General features: G+C 42.0%; 1 protein-coding gene and 1 long non-coding RNA gene across 6 annotated transcripts in view; both read right to left on the bottom strand.

Annotated features, from left to right (window-relative positions):
- Positions 1-20,353, bottom strand: part of TEX264 (testis expressed 264, ER-phagy receptor) — a 151,093-nt gene that overhangs the window by 7,068 nt on the left and 123,672 nt on the right. The gene's annotated exons all lie outside the window — the stretch shown is intronic.
- On the bottom strand, positions 16,025-20,027 carry LOC310700038. Its single transcript, XR_014522383.1, has 2 exons — positions 18,483-20,027; positions 16,025-17,693 (listed from the first exon to the last, which is right to left on the bottom strand). It is a non-coding gene; the product is annotated as an uncharacterized lncRNA (long non-coding RNA).

The raw sequence follows: 20,353 nt of genomic DNA, 5'->3' as shown, positions 1-20,353 counted from the left end.
TGTTCATTCCCACCAAAGCATTCAAGAAGGCAAAGCAAACAGAGATTGGCTTCTAGGCTTAGATGCTTGGCTGTCAAGATCCTTGAAGACCACCCAGATCAGCACCGCAAAATTGGCAAACCAGTAGCTATTAAAGCAAGAATTGTTCAGGAAGGCAAATCATAATTTAATGCATTAGAAAAAGAAACATTAAATAGCATTCTAATTCATTGTTGTTCCAATCTTGTGTTGATAGTAAACCAGTATTAACCCTTCTATCTTAAGGACTCTGTATCTACAGTTACTTACCTGGATGACCTGAGAGAGTGACAAACTGTTCTTCCTAGTTGGGCAGAGATTTCATGAGCAATCAGACTGGATTATTCCAGGGAAATAATCTTTTGACAGCTTAGGTCCTCTTAGGAAAGAAAACTGCATGATTGAATCTAATTAAATAAATTTACTAGTAACTCAGGATGATTGACTTAGGCTTGTCTCACAGGAAAGTATGGATGAATTTTTAAGAAAAGAAAGAGGAGTAAGAGCTTTCTGATCTCCATTCAATAAAAAGGCAGCAAACCCCAGCCAAGTTTAGTGGTAACTTGTCACAAGTTAGTACAGAAACTATAGCTACAAAATTGGAAAGCAATTGCAAAATAGCGTAGGCATGGTGCCCATGATTTGGATCACACTGTTATTTCCCTTCTCAACAGAATGACCTGAGAACATTTGTACAACACCGTGGCCCAACATAAAATTGAGCTCTAAATGTATTCCCTGCTTGAAATGCAAAAACAATGTGTGTGGGAATATCTGGAACATATCTGGAACGTATTAGAAGATACCTTTACTAGGAAACATTGGTAAACATACTTTCACATACAGTACTCTCTTTGGCTAAACCAAAGAGCTTTAGAGAATGTTGACATGAGGAAAGTGCATTCATATTGCCCTCTACTGGACAAAATGTGTCTCCTCTCTTGCAATCCTGTCCCCTTACTGAAATGTCATGGCTTTCCCTTTAACAGGCTTAGAAGTAGAATACAAAGATTGTATGAAAGAACTTTGTTAGCATTTCCAGTTTTGCCAGAGACTCCTTCTAGGGTTTCCTACAGCAGCATTTAGTATGTAACTAAATACTGAAACTGAAACACGAAGAGAAAAGAGAGGAGGAATGGAATCACACAACAGCTGAAACTTGATAGACAGGTAGCCAAGGGCAAGCTTGCTATTAAAAGTCATAAAAACATGATTATATGCTCAGCTGTTTAAAAAATGTATTTTGGAATTCCCCTCATAACAACAGCAGCACTCCAGCAAGGAGCAAGCCAAGGCACACATGTAGCGGATTAGAGTGAGTGGGTGGATGGGTAGTTCCCACTTTGCATGCTTCAAACATTCTTGGATTGGGGCGAGAGCTTCCAGTGGCAGCCAATAATGCATTCATGTTTGCACAAGGCAAGCTGTGTCTTCTTGCATTTCATAAACTTACAGTTACCAGCTTACCCAGCAGGGACATGAAAATATCCCGCGCATACATATCTTACTGCCTGCTCACTCACACTACAGAACTCATCTATAGCAAAAGGTATAGCCTTTAAATTGCTATGTGGATATTGACAGATTTAGGGAGAATCAAGAAAAAAGGGAGCAGGGTGGTTCGCTTGAACCAAAGTCTCTTCCTAATAACAATGTTTTGAACATGTGCGTGTAGGAAAATGATCTTTGTGAGCTCCTTAAATTTAACAGGAGGCAGTTACACACATAATATACATCAGGGGTGGCTAAACACCAGTTGGGGGGGTGGGAATCACCTACATCCAAAGGAAATGTTTCTCAAATTTTGGCAGTGGCAGAAAAAAAAGTCAAATTAAAGTAGACACAGTAGAGCAGTGGACAGAAATACAAATCATCTGGCCATCATCTCAACAAATCAATCATGTGATGGGTGGAGAACGGTGATAAGCCCCTCCCCTCAAATGGTTTGTATGGATCAGATGAGAAGGGGGTCTATGTGCCTGTGTGTGTCCTCTGTATGTGTGCATGCATATGACAGTGTGCATATGATAGTGTGCATGCGAGAGTGTGATGTGGCCACACCTACTTTTGTCCATATTTGCTACTGGTATGTGGTCCCGAAGGGTTGGGAAGGATAAATGTGCCCCTCAGCTCCCCGCACACACAAAAATAGCCATCCCTTATATAAATGGCTCCAAGACACATTCTGGGTCCTCCAGAACCTTTCCTTCTCCCCCTCCTTTTTCCACTTTCAACTACCAGACCTTTATCCAGTACTTAACATACTGGTGTAGAATACCGTATAGATTTCTGCAGGATGTTGGTGCTTGTTAGCTATTCTTGTTTGATTCTCCCTTAGTGTTGCCTGGTTCGCAAATAAAAACCGCTTTATTGTTAAGAGAGTAAGTAACTGGCCTGGAAACCTGAGTGCTTTTAAAAGAGCACCTTTATTCTTCAGATGCTTTTTTAGCATTAGGTCCAGCTCCCCGCACTTCCACAAAGGCAGCACTAAAACCTGCCCCCTCCAGCACTTCTATCCCCAGTCACGATTGACGCATGAGGAACAACAAAGTTTGCATTTTGGGAACACAGTGTGCCTAAGGCTTTTTTGTGTGTGTGGTCAACAAACTTAAATATAACTCCAAAGGGGACATTAGATGTTTGATGGAAAGTTTCCCTCGCCTTTCACTGCAGTTTGTGAAGTGTAAGCCCCCTTGGTGATGGTGTTGGTCTTTAAGCTAAGTCCTGTTCTGTGATGCCGTTACACTGCAACAACCCTGCTGTAAATAGTTTAGCTCCTCCTGCTAGAATCTGTGGATCCAGACAACGGCAAAGTATACAAGGAAGTCCAAGCACATTTTTTAAAAACAGAGAAGGACGCATGCATATATAATGTCTTCTAAAGCCCTCTTTTAGCACAGTTGCATCTGATAGAGAGTCCATAGCACATGCTTCCTTGTGGAAGATCCCATGTTCAATCCATGGCATCTCCAGTTAAAGGTTTTTGGTAGCGGGACTGAGGAAAATTCCTATCTGAAATGCAGGGTTGACTCACTTTAAGGCAGCTTTCTGTATTTCATAGAATTATGAAGATGTGGTCAGCAACCTCTTGTTGTTACCCAGTGCTTGTTGTTGATACCCAGTGCTTGTTGTAAAACCAGATAAGCTTTTTTTCTTATCAACTATATTCTTATAAGGTTCAATTATTTATCCCTAAAATTTTGAGTCTAATTTTCCCAGTATTATTGTTTTGTTTTTAGAAAATGAGAAACTTTCAATTACCCAAATCTCTGGCATTCTCTATGTTATGCATGATCACATTATTCCATACACAACTCATGTGCTCTTCAGTTAGAATAGTGACTACTACACAGGCTGCAGGAAGCAAGCACATATTCACAAATAGCAAAGATAAGTACATACTTTTTTTTCTGAGGCAACAAAGCTAAGCTAGTATTACTCCAATTCTTATTTTATGAATAACATTGGTTCTAATTGCAGTTTGGGGAACTTTTCAGCATGGCATGTAGTGGAGCTGAAAGATAAGGGCTACAAGCACCATAAGTTGATCTGGATTCAAGAGAAATTGTGGGAGGAATTTCATGCCACACTCTTATGAGCCTTCTGTCAGGGCATGTCTTTTGTCTTGCCAGATGGAACAATCTCCTCTCCCCACCCCACCACACGCTGTTCCAGGGGTTTTCTTAATCCTCCAGAGCCACTTTTTAGGGATGCTATAGGGAGGGGCAAAACTCATTGCACAAGTGGAAGTCCTTGCGCAGGGCTTCCACTGATGGGACTCATTAGTTGAATCTTGCCCATTGCCTCCAACAATGGAGATAGAACATAGCCATTGTGGCCCAGTATTCATTGATAGGCTTACTCGCCATGAATTTGTCTAACCCTTTTTCAAAGTTATCCAAAATGGTGGCTGTGGAGAAATGCTACTAGATAGATAGAGATATAGAGATAGAGATAGAGATAGAGATATAGAGAGAGATAGAGAGAGAGAGAGAGAGATGATTGTTTATGAATGAAAACATTCTTTGAAAGTTAGATCCCTTGTACTGTTACGATGTTGCAAGTCTGTGTAGCAGGAGATCTTGGTAACAGGTGAGAGGAGAGATACAAAATCATTTTGTCAGCGAGAGATAGAGAGACGGTTGTGATTTGGACAGTTGGGGGTTGGAGCAGATGAGGGAGGGAGTGGGGAGAGACCAGAAATATGTTGAGGGAAATGTTGAGGCCTGAAGATCAGGAGTAGGGAGTCAGTGGCTACATTGTTCTGAGAGGCTGCCCTGTGTAAAGGTCTTACCAGAGGAAGGTTACACAAGCAGGTATTTAAAGTTGGCTAAATGGACCAAGCAGCCAGAAATACAACCAAAGGAGCTTCGGGGTGTAGACACAGACTGTCCCCTGTCGCTGGACTGGGTTGTGGGAATATTTCACTGGAGTGGAATTTGGCTTGAGGTAAAAGCCACTTAGAAGCTGGTATCAGCAACAGTCTCTTTAGTCAGGGCCGTCTTTACCCGGGGTGCAAGGGGTGCGGGGCACCCGGGCGCTGAATTCTGGGGGGTGCCAGGCGCCTGCTGCTGAAGCCGCCTAAACTCTTAACTATCTACCTGAGGTGTCTTGTGTGAAGGCACTACAGGGCCGGGGAGGGACATGCGCCGACGGCGGTAGCCGGGCTGAGGCCATGCGGCTTCACCCAGGGGACCCTGGCCCTCCCGCTGGCTTGCAAGGAGGTCCTTCCCAGAAGTGCTCGTCCACAGCCGGGTCCCTTCTTCCGCACTGACAATGATTCTTTCCCCCATTACACCCACATGGATGTTGGCATTAATAACAAGAAAAATCTGCTGGGATCTAGGAAAGAAGCCTTTTATAGTTGTTTTGACTCTTCCCTTGAGAAGGCTCATCAATAGCTATAAAGCACAATCTGTTCTCCCTTAGCAAGCACTTGTCAATAAAAGAATCAATAAAACAATAGACTTGGAAACATCACTATTTCTACAAAGTGCACGAAGAAACTTAACCCCACATGTAAGTGTCCTGAGACCCAAGCAATTGACTCTGGCCCCCAGGAACAAATCTCTTGAATAAGAGTCTGTTTACAGTTACTGCCATTGGAACATAATCCTTGTCTTCCTGGCCAATTCAGGGACAAATGGCTTTAATGCACACAATGGTAAAAGCATCTCCTCACCTTTTCTCCCAGTCTTGTGAAGTATTATTAAGTAAGAAACATGAACAATGATATTTCAATCATATACCTGCTTCTTGGGAATAACACAGGGGTATGCTCTGTAATTCTCCCTAGCATAAGGTATTTTTTTAAAGAAAAAGTGTGGCTACTGCTTTCATCCCTACCTGCCTTGCATACAGAAAAATGACTGGCCGAAAAAGAGAGAGGAAGCTGGAACAGCACATCAGATAAGAATGAAGTAGCCAAAAAGGGCTGAGGAATCATACAGGTCTATGTCTAAATTTGGACCCATGGCTGAACTGCGTTAGTATATGAAAATGAAATAGCAGGACTACGCCTCTGACAGGCAGAACATCTCAGGGAAAACTGAAGTACCAGGTGAAATAACAGAACAACCAAGTGCCAGTAGCATGTCTTCAAATTATTGCCTGGCTCCATGCCTTAGATACAGGTTTACTGATATTTAGGCTGCTTTCTAGCATTTTCTAAATGCAAGCCCAAAAGGCTTCAACAAAAGGTGTCATGTCATTCCTACAGATATCCTAGGGAGGCAAAAGCTACCCCCTGAAAAGTATGAGGGCTGAGGTAGCAGACTAGGGGTAGTCATTATGATGCTTCTCAAATATTGTGGGCTACAGTTCCCATTAGCTCCAGACAGCAAGGCCAATGATCAGATATGATGGGAGTTGCAGTCCACAATATCCAGAGTGTATATCGCTCACAAAAGTGCTCAGCTTCAGAAACTGTAGATCCAGAATAAAATAAGGCTTGTGAAGGTGCTTGGCACCCACCTCCCCCCTGCCTTTCCTTATACAGGACCATTAGCCTCCCTGGCAGAAGAATAAAGTTTGCATTTACTTTAAAAACAACTCCCGCGTTTCTTTGCACAACTGTCACATGAAGCTAGCTGTGCTCTCTCCAATGAGATTCTCACAGGTAATTGCTGCCCAAGGAGACAAGTGCTTGCATGAAAACCACAGCAAAGCCTGGAGAGGGAATAAGTGATTAGAAAAGCACAAACTTTAGCAGAGGCAGGTAGTACATCTTCACCATTCCCTTGAGAGAAAGCTGAGAGCACAGGCACAGCGCTTCCTTCCTGGGGCTATGGTATCTTACAAGCACATCCAAGTATGAAAAATATCTGACAGCAAGCAACACACTGTCAAAAATGGTCTGAGACCTTGTGAGACTCATTTGGTGGACTAAGTAGACAGACTAGCTACAAAAAGGCTCACATTCTGTAACACTCAGGCTATGTATACCACAACAGGTGCCTGTGCATTTTGGAATTTCCTAGGGCCATGGAGTATCACAGAGGTATCACAGTGTATCCTGCATCATGCATACTCAGATGTTGGAAACTGGTGCTTTTACAAAGACTACACTCATTGTAGCTAGTGGAGGAGACATTGGTATCAAAGAAAGGGAGCTCAAGTGTTATATTTCTTTATGATAAAGAATGACTATTGGTAACCAAGAGCACCCATCCTTTAAGGCTGCATCTGTTAACAGGAAAGAAAAGGTGTGCATGCATCAGACCATTCAAATGTAATAGCAACAATTCTGGGGACTACTGTTTGAGTAGAAAGAGCTGTTTTTCTGCCCTATCCAACTTTAACCACATTCACAAGTTTAAACTAACCTCACCCACCTCGGGACAAAAATGTGGTGAAAGTGCTCTGAGGCCATAAGCAGATGTTACATGGGATGCAGATGTTATCTCTTAAGGAGAAACCTAGGTTGCAGAAAATGGAATCTTCACTCTCTCGGCACTTGAACAGAAGCATCTTGTAGTTCAAAAAAGGAATAAGATTATTTCCCAAGGAAAGTTGCTATGATTTGGAGAGCTGTCTGGAGTGTGGCTGCAGTAAGAATTAGAACCTCTGACTTCACTGATAAGTAGTGACTCCCATGCCACATTGCGATGACCCCAGAACCAACCAGTATTCAGCACAGAAATAGGTGGGAGCCAAAACTGGCTAGTCTCAAGGCAAAGCATGGAGAAGCTCCATGGCATTTCCACCTCAGTAGCAAAGGCTAAAATGCATTTAATGAGCTGGTTGTCTGGATTAGCCAAGAATCAGCAAGATCCATTTTTTACTGAGAATTCAATTTGAAGCAATCAGGTGGTGTGAGAAAAAAGACCAAGGCAAATCCGGTGGAGCAACTGAGCTATTTCTACAGATAGGTAAACAATAAAAATAAGAATTATTTTATTAATCTGATTAAGAATAGTCAGAAACTGCTTAAAAGCTGTTGCCGTGCAGTTACTGCATTCATATTTCAGATATACAGTATGAGGCATAAGATTTCAGAAGCATTTCTTATACATTTCTTATACATTTCAGAAGCATTTCTTATACATTTCTTATACATACGTCCACCTATAGATTGTTGTGTCTGTTAACTATATCTCATATTCCCACATAAAATCTCAGCACCTTTGCCCCAGTTTCAAATCCTTGTCTCAAAGACCCATGTAATCCATTGCTCTGAATGACTATATTCCTAGATTTGAGAACAATGCAACTAAAGTGTAAAGAAGAGATAAATTTGTCAGATTAACAGCAAACCAAAAAATCATGTTGTTAGTTGCCAGGGCAACACAGCAGATAACAACATATTCGTGTAAGCTATTAACCATTTTTAATTATGACATCACTTTCTGCTATGTTCTCATAGCTGAGAAAAGGACCAATGCCCTCTATATTTGAGTGCCATTTGTGTGTTACTCATGTGTAGGACATAGCGGTATTTATGTTGGCATGGTCCCTGCCCTCTCCCCGATGTCCCTTCTTTCTCTAACAACTACTGAGGACAATCCTCACTGAAGTGCAAATATTGCAAACCATAAGTACTCTTCTTCCTCTTCTTTAACTAAAGTACAGAAAAGGATTAGGCCAATTCCAGTCTTGCAGGAGGCGCACAGGTTTCTCATCTATCAGAAGAGTCCAGATTCAAAGTTCTCTGCTGCAAGTGGCTTTGTCAAAAATAGCCTCGCAGGGAGATCTATTCCCTGGCCATTCCAACCTGGATTTCCCTGTACCCCAAGGGGGCACCTCTGCCAGCAGATGCCAACAACTGGACTATAGACTCCTTGGAGGATCAAGGAAGCCACAATGAGCTTCCCCTGAAAATGTCCCTGCCGTTTAAAATCCACTGCCCCTAGAGGAAGCCAGCAGTTGCAGAAAAACCAGCTGGCCCTTTAAGTGGTGTAGATTCAGGGGGCAAGGCTGTAATATTATCTAGCTCAGACTAGAAAACTCTTGTGGTTGCTCCAGAATAGTGGTGAGACAATGTGTTTCTTTCTCTGGATGGATAATTATGATCCTGAACTATAAATCAGCATCTTGGTACTTTGTCTAGACCTCCAACCTTGTCTGAGTTTCTAGTCTATTCTGGAGCCCTGGACCTCCTGGTCTCCATCTTACTTGGGTTCATCACCACTTCTTGATAGTGGACACTGAACCTTTCTTTCAATAGTATGTTTAAATAATCTTGGCTGGTTTGCAATTTCTTTTGTACATTAATTTGCAGTCTGTAGCCATGCATCTTTGTTCCACAATTTCCTTAGATGTTATAAGATCAGGGGAAGTCAGAATTTGATTCGACACCTCAAGGGACCATTAAATTACTAGGGGCTCAGTAGGCATCATTCTTTTTTAGTCAGTATTGAGTCATGTACTAGTACCACTACCAGGCACTATACCCTACGGGTGTGTTTTGATGCTTGTCCGGGCTAAGCAGAATGTGCCCCTATCAAACAATTTGCATATGTGAAAAGTGGGCTTGGAGCGGGGGGCAAAAGATTTTCAAAACACCTCTAAAAGCTCCCTTCTTTTGCACTGGTTCACAATTCTGGCACCTGTAGCCTCAGCTCCATTTTATGTCTGAAAAATGTTCTTTTATAGTGAGATTGCTAGAGAGCTAATCAAATTTGGTGACATAGTGACATCACTGGGAGCAATACTCTCTTTTTGTTGACTGTATGCCCTCAGTGACATCATCACATAGCCAAATCTTACAGGTTGTATAATGATATCACCCTAGGATGAAAAACTATTTTTCAAACAAGAAATAGCACCGAAATTGCTGCAATTTCAGGATTCTCAGAGGCTCAAAATGGAATGCTGTCAAATCACATCTTATGCTGATTTTACTTATGCAATTGATTGTTTGTTTGTAGAATTATGCAGATCACATAATAAACAAACAAATAGAAAGGGTGCAGGAGACTCTTGTTTACCGGGCCCTGGAGGCTGGCAGCCTCCAAAGCTCCCATGCAACCATTCCAGAGTCTGGTAAACAAGACGGAGGGCCTAAAAGCTTTTTCCAGGAAGGGGTTTCCCACCACGGAAAGCGTTTTTAAGCCCTCTACCTTGCTTACCAGACTCTAGGAAGGTCTTATGCGGGCTCTGGAGGCCTTCTCAAGATCTCAGGTGGATGGGGTTGTTCTGATTTTATACACAACCCCCAGGACCATAACACCCACATAACTCTTCAATATATGTTAAGAGTTGTGCATCTTCGCTGCAGTTCTCTCACACTTGCAGAAATTATTATTTTTTAAAATAACCCCCCAAACCCTGATCTCTGAAAGTTGGAGTCATATTTCAGAGGGGAAAGAGAATACACACAAAATGTGTTCTCTTGTTTTGGTTATACAGTCGTACCTTGGTTTTTGAACAGCTTACTTCTCAAACGTTTTGGCTCCCGAACGCCACAAACCCGGAAGTGACGGTTCCAGTTTGTGAACTATTTTTTGAAAGCTGAACATCCGACAGGGCTTCCGCAATCAGAAGCTGTGCTTTGGTTTCTGAACGTTTTGGAAGTCAAACAGACTTCTGGAACAGATTCTGTTTGACTTCCAAGGCACAACTGTATTGGACTAGATATATATTACTATATTGTCCTAGTGTTCCTATATTCTGCCTCAGAACTGTTTCTAGTATTAAGGCCTCTAGTATTACTACTCTTTTGGAGACACTGCTGTGCCTTAAACCCCATTGGAGAAAAGTGTGGAGTATAATTCTAATAAATAGCGAGTAAATAAATCCTCCAATTCAATAGCACACCAGGTTTGGGAAAAGTGAAGAAACATGTCAATGCCACAGAACTTTGAAGAATGTGCTCTCCCCTAAGTGTGTCTGTGTCCTCTTCTACCCCTCCCATTCAGCTTTGTGTCAAACATCTATGTGTGTGCCCATGATTGGCTTTTGTGGTTAGTTGTGCTTGCATCTTACATCACAGACCTCCTTTGGGCAAGTCAGCACCTAGTCCCAGTATTTCCCATCTGTAAAACAGGTAAGCATTATCTATACACTCTGTCATCAAATGTTGGCAACATTCTGTTACATATGTGTTGACTATGGCTTCACTCGCTTTCTTGACTGTTTAATACTCTGTAATGTATTCATTTATTTGTCCTGTGGACTAATCTCAGCTTCAGTGTACCCCAATTGTAAAATGTGTGAACATTTTTAGAAAACCTTCAAACTCTTATTCCTTATTAATGTGATGCAAATATGCTTCTCCTTCTTCCACTAGCACCTTAAAGACCAACTAAGTTAGTTCTTGGTATGAGCTTTTGTGTGCATGCACACTTCTTCAGATACTTATCTGAAGAAGTGTGCATGCACACGAAAGCTCATACCAAGAACTAACTTAGTTGGTCTTTAAGGTGCTACTGGAAGGATTTTTTTTATTTTGACTATGGCAGACCAACACGGCTACCTATCTGTAAATGCTTCTCTTTGTGTATCTCGACCTGCAGTCTACAACTGGATTAACTAAATAACTTGAAGTTCTTCCTTTCTGTTTGCAACAGGGTTGTAGATTGGATTGCATTAGGTAATGTGTGATGGCCAGATATCAGATGTGGATGGCACTACCTGGCGACAGGGGACTTGTAAGAACATGATATAGATGGATAAACTGCTATGCTCCACCCCTGACCTATCAGACTCCATCCTCAACAAACCATTCTGTGACTAGGTCCAGTGGGTGAACCCCAGAGCTCTGGTAAAAGGGGGTGGGGACCATGAATGACAAAAGTTTGAAGTCTGCCCTCCCTGATCTACTGCAAAATCTGCTAATTTCCCCCCAGTTATATGCAATTTGTCCATATGGTAAGAATATGAAGAGGGCAATGTAACTGTGTAGCACACATCTGAGGCAAATTTCATGTCATTCCTCTTCCCTGTCCATAGTACTGCCAAAATCAAACTCCACATATTATAACTCTTGTTCCCAAAATAGAACAGTAACATATTCTGAACAAACAGTGTCTGAGCTGCAGCCACAATGCATGTCTCTGCCAAGAAAGATAGCATCTGCCAAATACCTTGAGATTCAAAAAAGAAAAAGTACTTAATAAACATTCATTCACTGAAGGGGAAAATACCATAAAATTGCAGTACCACTCCTGCAAGATCAGGGAACCCTGACATAGAAATTACACTTTCACTAAGTTAAAAATAGGTTGTTCATCAGGAAATAATATCTCAGCTTCTGCTCTGCCAGAATGTTCAGTGGGGAGGAAATTATGTGAATTGCAAGGAAAACAGGTGTTACTGGTAAATAAAGATTGCTGACTCCCCTCTTTATGCATAATTCACACAAAAAAGCTCATTTTAGGTTAGCAAATCAGGTGAGCACCTACCAAAGGACTAAGCTCTGTCATACAATTGGGCAGGCCGGGCACCAAGCAGGAAGAGTTAGGAGGTACAAGAGGTGAACTGGATGCACCATCTTTTAAAAAACCCTGTTTATTCAAACAAATAGAGTCATAAATATAATGTCAGTAGATTGCTTCTGGGCTGTTTGTTTAATGCAATTCTTTGGGAAATACATTCAACCATGGTTTACAGCAGGCTCCACACTTTTCTTTAAACACTTCAATGAAAAGAGTGTTTATCTAGTATAATTAGGGTTCTTCAAGTAGTCCTTTGTGTAAACCAATAATATTTGTCGAAATGATATTATGTCCTTGTACATTTTTTGTTTTATTGCATTTTATTGTACACCATTTCAGTAAATTTGGGCTGTGAAGTGGTTTATAGATCTGCAAATACATAAATAAATGGTTCTGCTCCTTCAGTTCTTTCTGCATAGCTACAAAATATGAGACATCAACAGAGGAGGAGAATAGGGTGCGTGGATGACCACTTGAAGGACACCTATGAACAGGTATGTCAATTGCTTTTCTTCTTTCTGGGCTACATGAACTCCTACAATTGACTGACTAGTAAGCCAACTAGAGCTAGGCACTTCATTCATGGAAGATCTCACAAGAAGTATCAGCACAGGAATTAAGATCCAGAGCACAGTGCCTGATAAATAGGTAGGACAGTACATGTGGCAGTTCTGCAAAGTTCAATGAAGGATGTTTAATTAAAGTGTGCTGAGGAGGTAGCTGTTCTATGGAATGAGTTGACAACTGGGTTGTTTGGCTAACTGGTAGCCCAGATCACTAGAAGATGCTACCCAACAAAATAGTCTTTGAGATGACACCTAATTACCTTTATGAGAGCCATTACATACAAAAACGTTATTCTTCCAAACTTTGTGGCCCTAAAAAATGTACAAGGCTAGCAGGTGTGTAGTGTGCATTTGTTGTTGTTGTTTTTTCCATTCTGGGTGGAGAGCTGGAAAGTATCTCCTGATTGCGAATAAAGAGGGACGCAACCTTTGGAAGGAAAGATACCTCCATAGTCGGAAGTGGTGTGCTTCCAAATACCAGTTGCTAGAAACCACAGAAGGGTTGCTGTTTTACCCAGATGCTGCCTGTGGGCTTTCTATAGGCACCAGGCTGGCTGCTGTGAAAACAGGATGTTGGACTAGATGGGTCACTGGCCTGATCCAGAAGCTCTCTTAAGTTCTTATGATACACTAGAAAACCATATTTATCCTGGTACATCTGCTGGAAAGGTGAATCATAGCATAAAACAGACAAGAAAGACTATCATGAAATGGAGATAGCAGAGATCACAGGTGGCTATAGATTCACAGTGATTTCTCACTTGTTACTTGAGAACTAACACCAGTATCCAGGGCAGAGTGGGTGACAGGAGGGTAGCTGTGTCCAGAAAAAAACATGTAAGACATAAAGTTTGAAAATGTTTAATAATCAACTACTGAGGGTTGTATTAAGAGACAACAGTTACATGAGAAGAAATGGACAGGCTGTGGGAACAAAGATGAAGGCATATGTCAATACATTTGATACAGAATGGAATTTTGCATCCATAACATGAGAAGCAGTCATGGCATAGAATGAAGAATGAGAGTTAGCAACAACATCTAATTGGAAGTCTGCCATGGCAAGCAGTTATCTATGTAAAAAGCACTCAGATATCTCTTTTCACTTAAAGAGTGTGGGCACTACTATAGTACATTTCTGGATGCCATGGAGAATTCAGGGAGAAGAACCCAGTAGAGATAACAGTGGTCTCTAACTGCAAAACAGAAACTTAGAGACACTGGGTATCTTTAGCAGATAGTTATGCGGAAAATAAGATCAATGTGCATGGATGATGAAATGTTAAGAAAAGTCAGAATATTAGCAAGAGAAATAATTAAAAGCTTCTTTTGACTATTCATAGTATTTGTATCCTGGTCTGGTGACAGAGTACAGGCATTCATTTAGGATAGCATTTTCTTTGGGAGGCTGAAGTACTGAAACAGGAACAATATTCTATGAGGATAGAATTGGATCTATATGTTCTATGATAAGCAAAGTGTGTATTGCTTGGGATAACGTAGAAATAAGATGGACAGTTGAATAATTGAGGAGGAAGGGTATGGTATGGTACTGTATTATATTAGAGTATGTAATTTAAGATTTTGAGAACCCATACCAAAGAAACACGAGCATATGTCACCAAAATGAATGGTCAGTTTCAGGAAAAGCCAAAGGGAGACAAAGATCTTCATCTGGAAGTCCCTATATTCTTGGAAGTGGAGTTAGGTGATATATCTTTGTTTTGTTTTTACAATTCAGAAAGGAGAGTAAGTTATGAGATGACACCTGAGAATAATGCAAAACAGAGTAGGAGTTTACTCCCTGGTAATTTTGAGGTGCCCTTTCTGCACCTTTCCCAGGTCTACAATATTCATTTTGAGGTGCAGTGATCAGAATTGTACACAGTATTCAAAGTGTAGTTACATCATAGATTTGTATTGCAGTAGGAATATAGGCACAGGTCCCAGTGGAAAACCATAACCTTTGAACTACAGTCCACTACATAACATACTACTGTGTTGACTTTTCTTTTCTTGGAGAAAGGCTTCAGCATAAAATAATGTTGCCAGTTACTGTCCTCTGGGAAGGTGTAAAAAAAGGAAATACATTTTCTCACAAGAAATATTGAGATCGTGCCATACACACTTGATAATTGGCAATATACAGTGAGAACAGCATAGTAAAAATTGCTCCCCAACATGTCCAATTTCCTGCTGCCTTTATCAGTCAGTGCAGAATGCTGTTTCCCCCCCACAGACTACAATGAGGAAATTTGGAGCTGAATTTTTCAAAAACACACCCATTTGTGCATTTTGTGTCTGTGTCTGTGTGTGTGTGCACATGAGAGAGAGGAAGTAGGTGGGTGCAGGGAGGAAGAAGTAGGTACAGTGGTACCTCGGGTTACATACACTTCAGGTTACATACGCTTCTGGTCACAGACTCTGCTAACCCAGAAATATTGCTTCAGGTTAAGAACTTTGCTTCAGGATGAGAACAGAAATTGTGCTCTGGCGGTGCAGCAGCAGCAGGAGGCCCCATTAGCTAAAGTGGTGCTTCAGGTTAAGAACAGTTTCAGGTTAAGTACGGACCTCCGGAACGAATCAAGTACTTAACCCGAGGTACCACTGTAGTGGCTTTATTCCAAGAGTCCTTTGGTACTTGCAAGAGTGCAGGGCACTGGCACCAACTATAGGGAGCCCTATAGTTTTGTGGGTGCTTGGTAACCACGCCGTGGGGCTCTGATGCAATGTCCGAGGAAGGCCCTGCAAAGCCTCTGATGCAACTTCCAGTAGAAACCAGAAGTTGTGTTGGAGGTCTCATGAGGCCTCAGATGTGACCTCCCAGGCCCCATTGAGGCCTTGGAAACACTGCTGCAGTGCACCAATGTAACGTGATGTCATGAAGTCACAACGTAACGTTACGTCGTGGGTGCAATTGGGCATCCATAATCAGCGGTGTAGCTAGCCGCTTGGGTACCGGGGGTGGGACAAGCAGGCCACAGGGCGGGGTGTGCCATGGCAGGGCGCGCTGCACAGAGCCTCCCTGGAGTCTGCCCGCCGCCTCACCCTCAGCTATGGGGGGGGGGGGGAGGCAGCAGACAGATGCAAGCCTCATGCTGCCATTTTGGCCGGCCTAGAGCCTGCAGGCGCCTGAGCCACCACGTCACTTCCAAGAGAGACATGTAGTTCGGGCGTGCTGCAGGCCCCATGGTAAGTGCCTACCCCACCCCCCACCTACACCTCTGCCCATAATCTGGGCCCCTGTTTAGGAGAGACAAACTGGTTCATTTGTAAGAAGTGCTTGCTGCAATTTTTATGTCAACTTGCAAAGAACTTACACTGATTATATTTGGGGATCTTGCATGGGAATGGAGGAGATTTTGAGAGTGCATAGGGAAAGAAGAAGAAGGGGAAGTTCCATTGCACAAGTGGAACTCTGCGTTCACAGCATTGGATACAACCCTAAAGTTCTAGAGAATTCTCAGGGTGTACAGCATAGGAGCAAACCCCAGTTTAGAACTGCACAGGGACCATACAAAGAAAAAGCACAGCAATATATATCGGAGACTAAAGTCATAAGGAAGGGTAAGGAAGACATTTTATCTCATGACCTGTGAGGCCAGTAATGTTACTCAAAAAATACACAAAAATAAAACTGGAATCTCTTCAGCTTCATGCTAGGCTCCAAACTATCCAAATCTAGTTTTGATGTTTCCCAAAATAGAGTCTCAGCCTGGAGTCCTTGGGTTGCATGTGCTGGCTGAGGTTGATGGGTGTTGTAGTACGAAACACTTGAAAGGTAACAGGTTGGGAAAGGATGTCCTCTCAGTTATTGGAATTTATTCTTTTTGAAGAAAAACTATTTTCTCAGTATATTTTTATTCCCTGGTTGTGTGTTTTGCTGTTTAATTACCATGAAGACTGAAGATCCCAGAAACAGTAGCTTTAGTCAATAGAATAACTAAGGAAACATTAATGTTGCTGTATTTTTACTAAGAAGGTCATGTGCAGGTTTTCTGTTCTCACAATTCTACAATGATGTCTACGGAAATTGGGGGTTATTGTCCTAGATCTAAACACTTCAATAGATTGGAGATTAATACACAAGATACCAACCAAAGTGCTCAGCCCCTCCTGGCAGACATCCACAAGACCTCTCAAGTGCAGGGACTTTTTTTTATACCAGCTTGTGATGTATGTACATTCCTCTACAGAATAAATTTGAGGCTTCCAAATTTAATTGCTAAGTAAGTGAACCAGAGATACATGATGTTAGAATAAAAGCATCTTTTAACTCATTTAATTTGATACACAAAGCTGTAGTGAAACCAGACATAAGACAGTGCAGTGTAAAGAAAAAACAGAGCATGCCTTTAAAGTTAAAAGCCATAATAAAGTTTAACTATGGTTTCAGGCTCCACCACTCTGATCCAACAATCTTAAGACAACTCCATCATTCAGAAATCCCCAGCAGCTTCATCCCTTTGTTTTGCATTGAGGGTGACAGTAAAGACATTCATGTTTCCTTTTAGCCAAGCATTTTTATACTGCTCTGTCACTTTCAATCATTTCTGAACAGCCACACTTGACAGACTTGGCCATTCTGGTAGACATATCCATTTTAAGGAGGGATCTGCTCTGTCTGGACACAGCTGAGGTGTGCCCCAAACATACAGAAAGGGCATGGGGCAAGCAGACAGGCAGTCTAGTCACCAAAAAGGCTCATGCACTTGGTTTGCTATGGATCACCATGCAACTGCAAAATGTGCTCTCTAGAAGAATCAATAACAGCCTCACTGTGTCTCCTTCCCATCACTGTGTAGCTTGGATTCCCCAATTCTTCAGATTCCTTGAATGGAGTGCATTCCTGAGTTGTAGGATTTGATTCTTGTATGTGTTGGGGACCTCCTCCTCTCAGGTCTCATACAACCCACAGGTACTGCACTGGCGATCCAGGTGCCACAGTAAGATCTAGGTATGAGAACTCTCATATGACACATGCCATTCTCATCATGCTGCTTATTTCTCCATCTGTCCCATTCTCATAGTTCTCTCCTTGAGAAGTTGAGGATCTCAGATTGGTCCCCTGTTGCTCTTATTTTGCAGCTCCACTAAACTCTGCTTCCGGCATCAGGAATTCTTGATCTGATCCAGAAGAATTCTTTTCATGAACACTTTTCTTTGTATTTAAATGATATTGAAGATGCCAAATGAGGAACCATAGAAAATGATGGGTTCTTTTGAAGGATTCCTACTGAAAAATACACATTTTCACAGAATCCAAATGACTCATCAGCTGATTGACACATCAGACGTTCAGAGCCTCCATTTAAAGAAAATTCCACTGAACTAAGTGAGGTAAAATCAAAATATTGTGGCTTGACAGGGCTATGGATGGGGGTATCAGTGACTTGGATCGGTTCCTGGAAGTCATTAATCTATACCACTAAACAAGGAGCACTGGCACTTGGGAGTCTTACAAGCTGAGGAATAAATATATAGAAAATAAATTCAACTTATCACATGGAAATATATTCAACTATCAAATGCAAGTGCCATGTGTAACAGGTCTGGGGAGTCTCTTGGGCAGCACAACGTGGTTACTCTCAATTACTTTCAACAGGGTATATTTGACCAGCACTGGATTTGCCTATACATCATCTTATAGAGTCAGTATGCTCCAAAGGATAGCAGCGTTCAAAAACCTCTGATGACAGGTATTCACTGTTCAGCAGTCCCTCTCATACAAAATGGAATGGACCTATCTGAGAGCATAGGCAAAAACATTACTATCCTTCAAAGGCTTCCTCAGACAATTCGATCTTCAGCTGGATTAAAAAAATTCTAAGAGTCAGCACCAGTTGTATCTAAAAACGGTGGGCATTCCATAATCAGACCATCATCACAAAGACAACATATATAACATTGCAGGACATAAATATATATAAGACTGGTGTCTCTTTCTGGAAGTGGTTTGAGACTACCATTCTGCACTGATGAACACGGGGATAAGGAAAGTGATTAGGTTATGAAAACTTACCATTACATCTTTCTATAGCCATCTGTTTGATGTTGCAGAACAAATAAAGAATGCAATATCATAAATACTAAAAAATTTAAAATGTTTATATACACAAGAAAGGATAGAAAAAAGAATTGCTAATCCTCCCCCTACCACAAGAAGCCCACCCCCTTCCTTTTAAAAAAGAGTAAAATGTTCCTATCCTGGGGTGGCAGAGAAGTTTTCCATTAATGAGATTCGATTCCCTGAAGCTAAAAATACCTTCCAATAAATTGTAATGGGGCATCTTTCTGTTCCTTACAACTACTTTACAGTGCTATAGGACAACTCTGGAATAAAAATTCGCATTATTGCTCCCTTTTGTAAGATGTGGGTTGCAAGTCATGTAATAATTAAGTGACTCAGACCATAAGCTAGAAGGTCAGAAAGCCTTGTGCTTCCCTCTGCCGTCCCCCCCCCCCCCCCCGGGAAAAGCACAAGTTAAAAAGTGAAGCAAAACAAAGCTCTGAACATTGTCTCCAACCCCAAAGGAGAAGAGCCGGAGGAGAGGGTTTGCCCAACTCCAGAGGACTCCTGCTGTGGCAAGAGTACTTAATCCATAATTCTTCCCTTCAGTGTTCTGGCCTTCTTTCCCCAGCCAGGCTCTGAGCTCTATCAAATATTCATCTCCTCTCTCCTTAAATAATAGATCAATGTAATAACAGGCAAAGCACAGTTAATCACAGCTTTTCAAACCCCACACAAAAGCCACCAGGCGATGGGTAGGGACAGGCACAGCAGTGCGGAGGGGGCAGGGACCCGAAGCATCAGCAGCCTACAATGACAGCACACACAAGTGGGAAAGCAGCTCCATGCCTAGCCCCTAGGCCATCCCCCGCAAAAGATGCAGCTGCAGGCCTCCTTCGAGGAGAACTTGTCATGACATAGCCAGAGCCAACAAGCAGGTCTTTCTGGCAACAGGTGCCAAAGCTGGACAGAGAAGCATATACTCAGTGGAAAGAGAATGCAAAAGTGAGGCGAGGCACATAGGAGAAGTGTTCATGTTTACACAGAGGTTTAGCATGCTAGCTTCCCCAAACCAAGGACTAGAATTCAAAATCTATTATGTGGCTAAAGCAAGCAAGCATGGATAGCTTCAGTTTAGGTGTACTGGCCCATCACAAAGTCACTGTACAGTCTAGAGCACTGTCATGCTCAGATTCTGAAAAGTACAAGAAATGATTACAGGAGGTATTTGCAAAAAGGAGTTGGTGTCAACTGACCAGCTGAGCTACATGAGAATTGAGGACAATGGAAGAGGGAGGTGCATTGTTCAAAATGTGCTATACTAGTATAGGGAAACTTCATTACTGTCTTTCTGCTACAAAAGATTCCCCCTAGATCTGTTGTGTTGGGAGTGAGCCCTCAAGAGATGTAGGGATTGCTGCCTTCTTTGCTTTAAGCGAGTACCAATAGCAGGCTGAACTGTGAAGATCATCTGCACCTCTGAAACTGTATATCCCTCTCTGATACTATATATATCTCACTGAAATTGTGTATGCAGAAACTCTCAGAGGGACACAATTCTTTCCCTAACAAGAGGCTACTTTTTTTTTAAAAAAAATGACCTTCCATTCATGGTCACACAAAAACCCAGGAGACAGCCCTGCTGAGAGCAAGGACAAAGTGAATGCTCCTAGGACCTATAGCTAGTGCTTGAGCATTGCATGACAATTAAGTGCAAAACAAAGCTAATTATGATTGACAGAAGCCCCAGAAGCATTCTCGCTCCTTTCAAACCACCCCTCCCTTTCTTGTGACCTTCATGACTAACGAGCAGCAAAAGGGATCAGTTTCAAATTGCATAGGTATCCAGTTGTCTTCAGCTTCTCCCAATATGCCCAGAGTAC

The sequence above is a fragment of the Podarcis liolepis genome (assembly GCF_965112155.1).
Source record: "Podarcis liolepis genome assembly, chromosome: 2".
NCBI lineage: Eukaryota > Metazoa > Chordata > Lepidosauria > Squamata > Lacertidae > Podarcis > Podarcis liolepis.
This window is presented reverse-complemented; position numbering and strand designations above follow the sequence as displayed.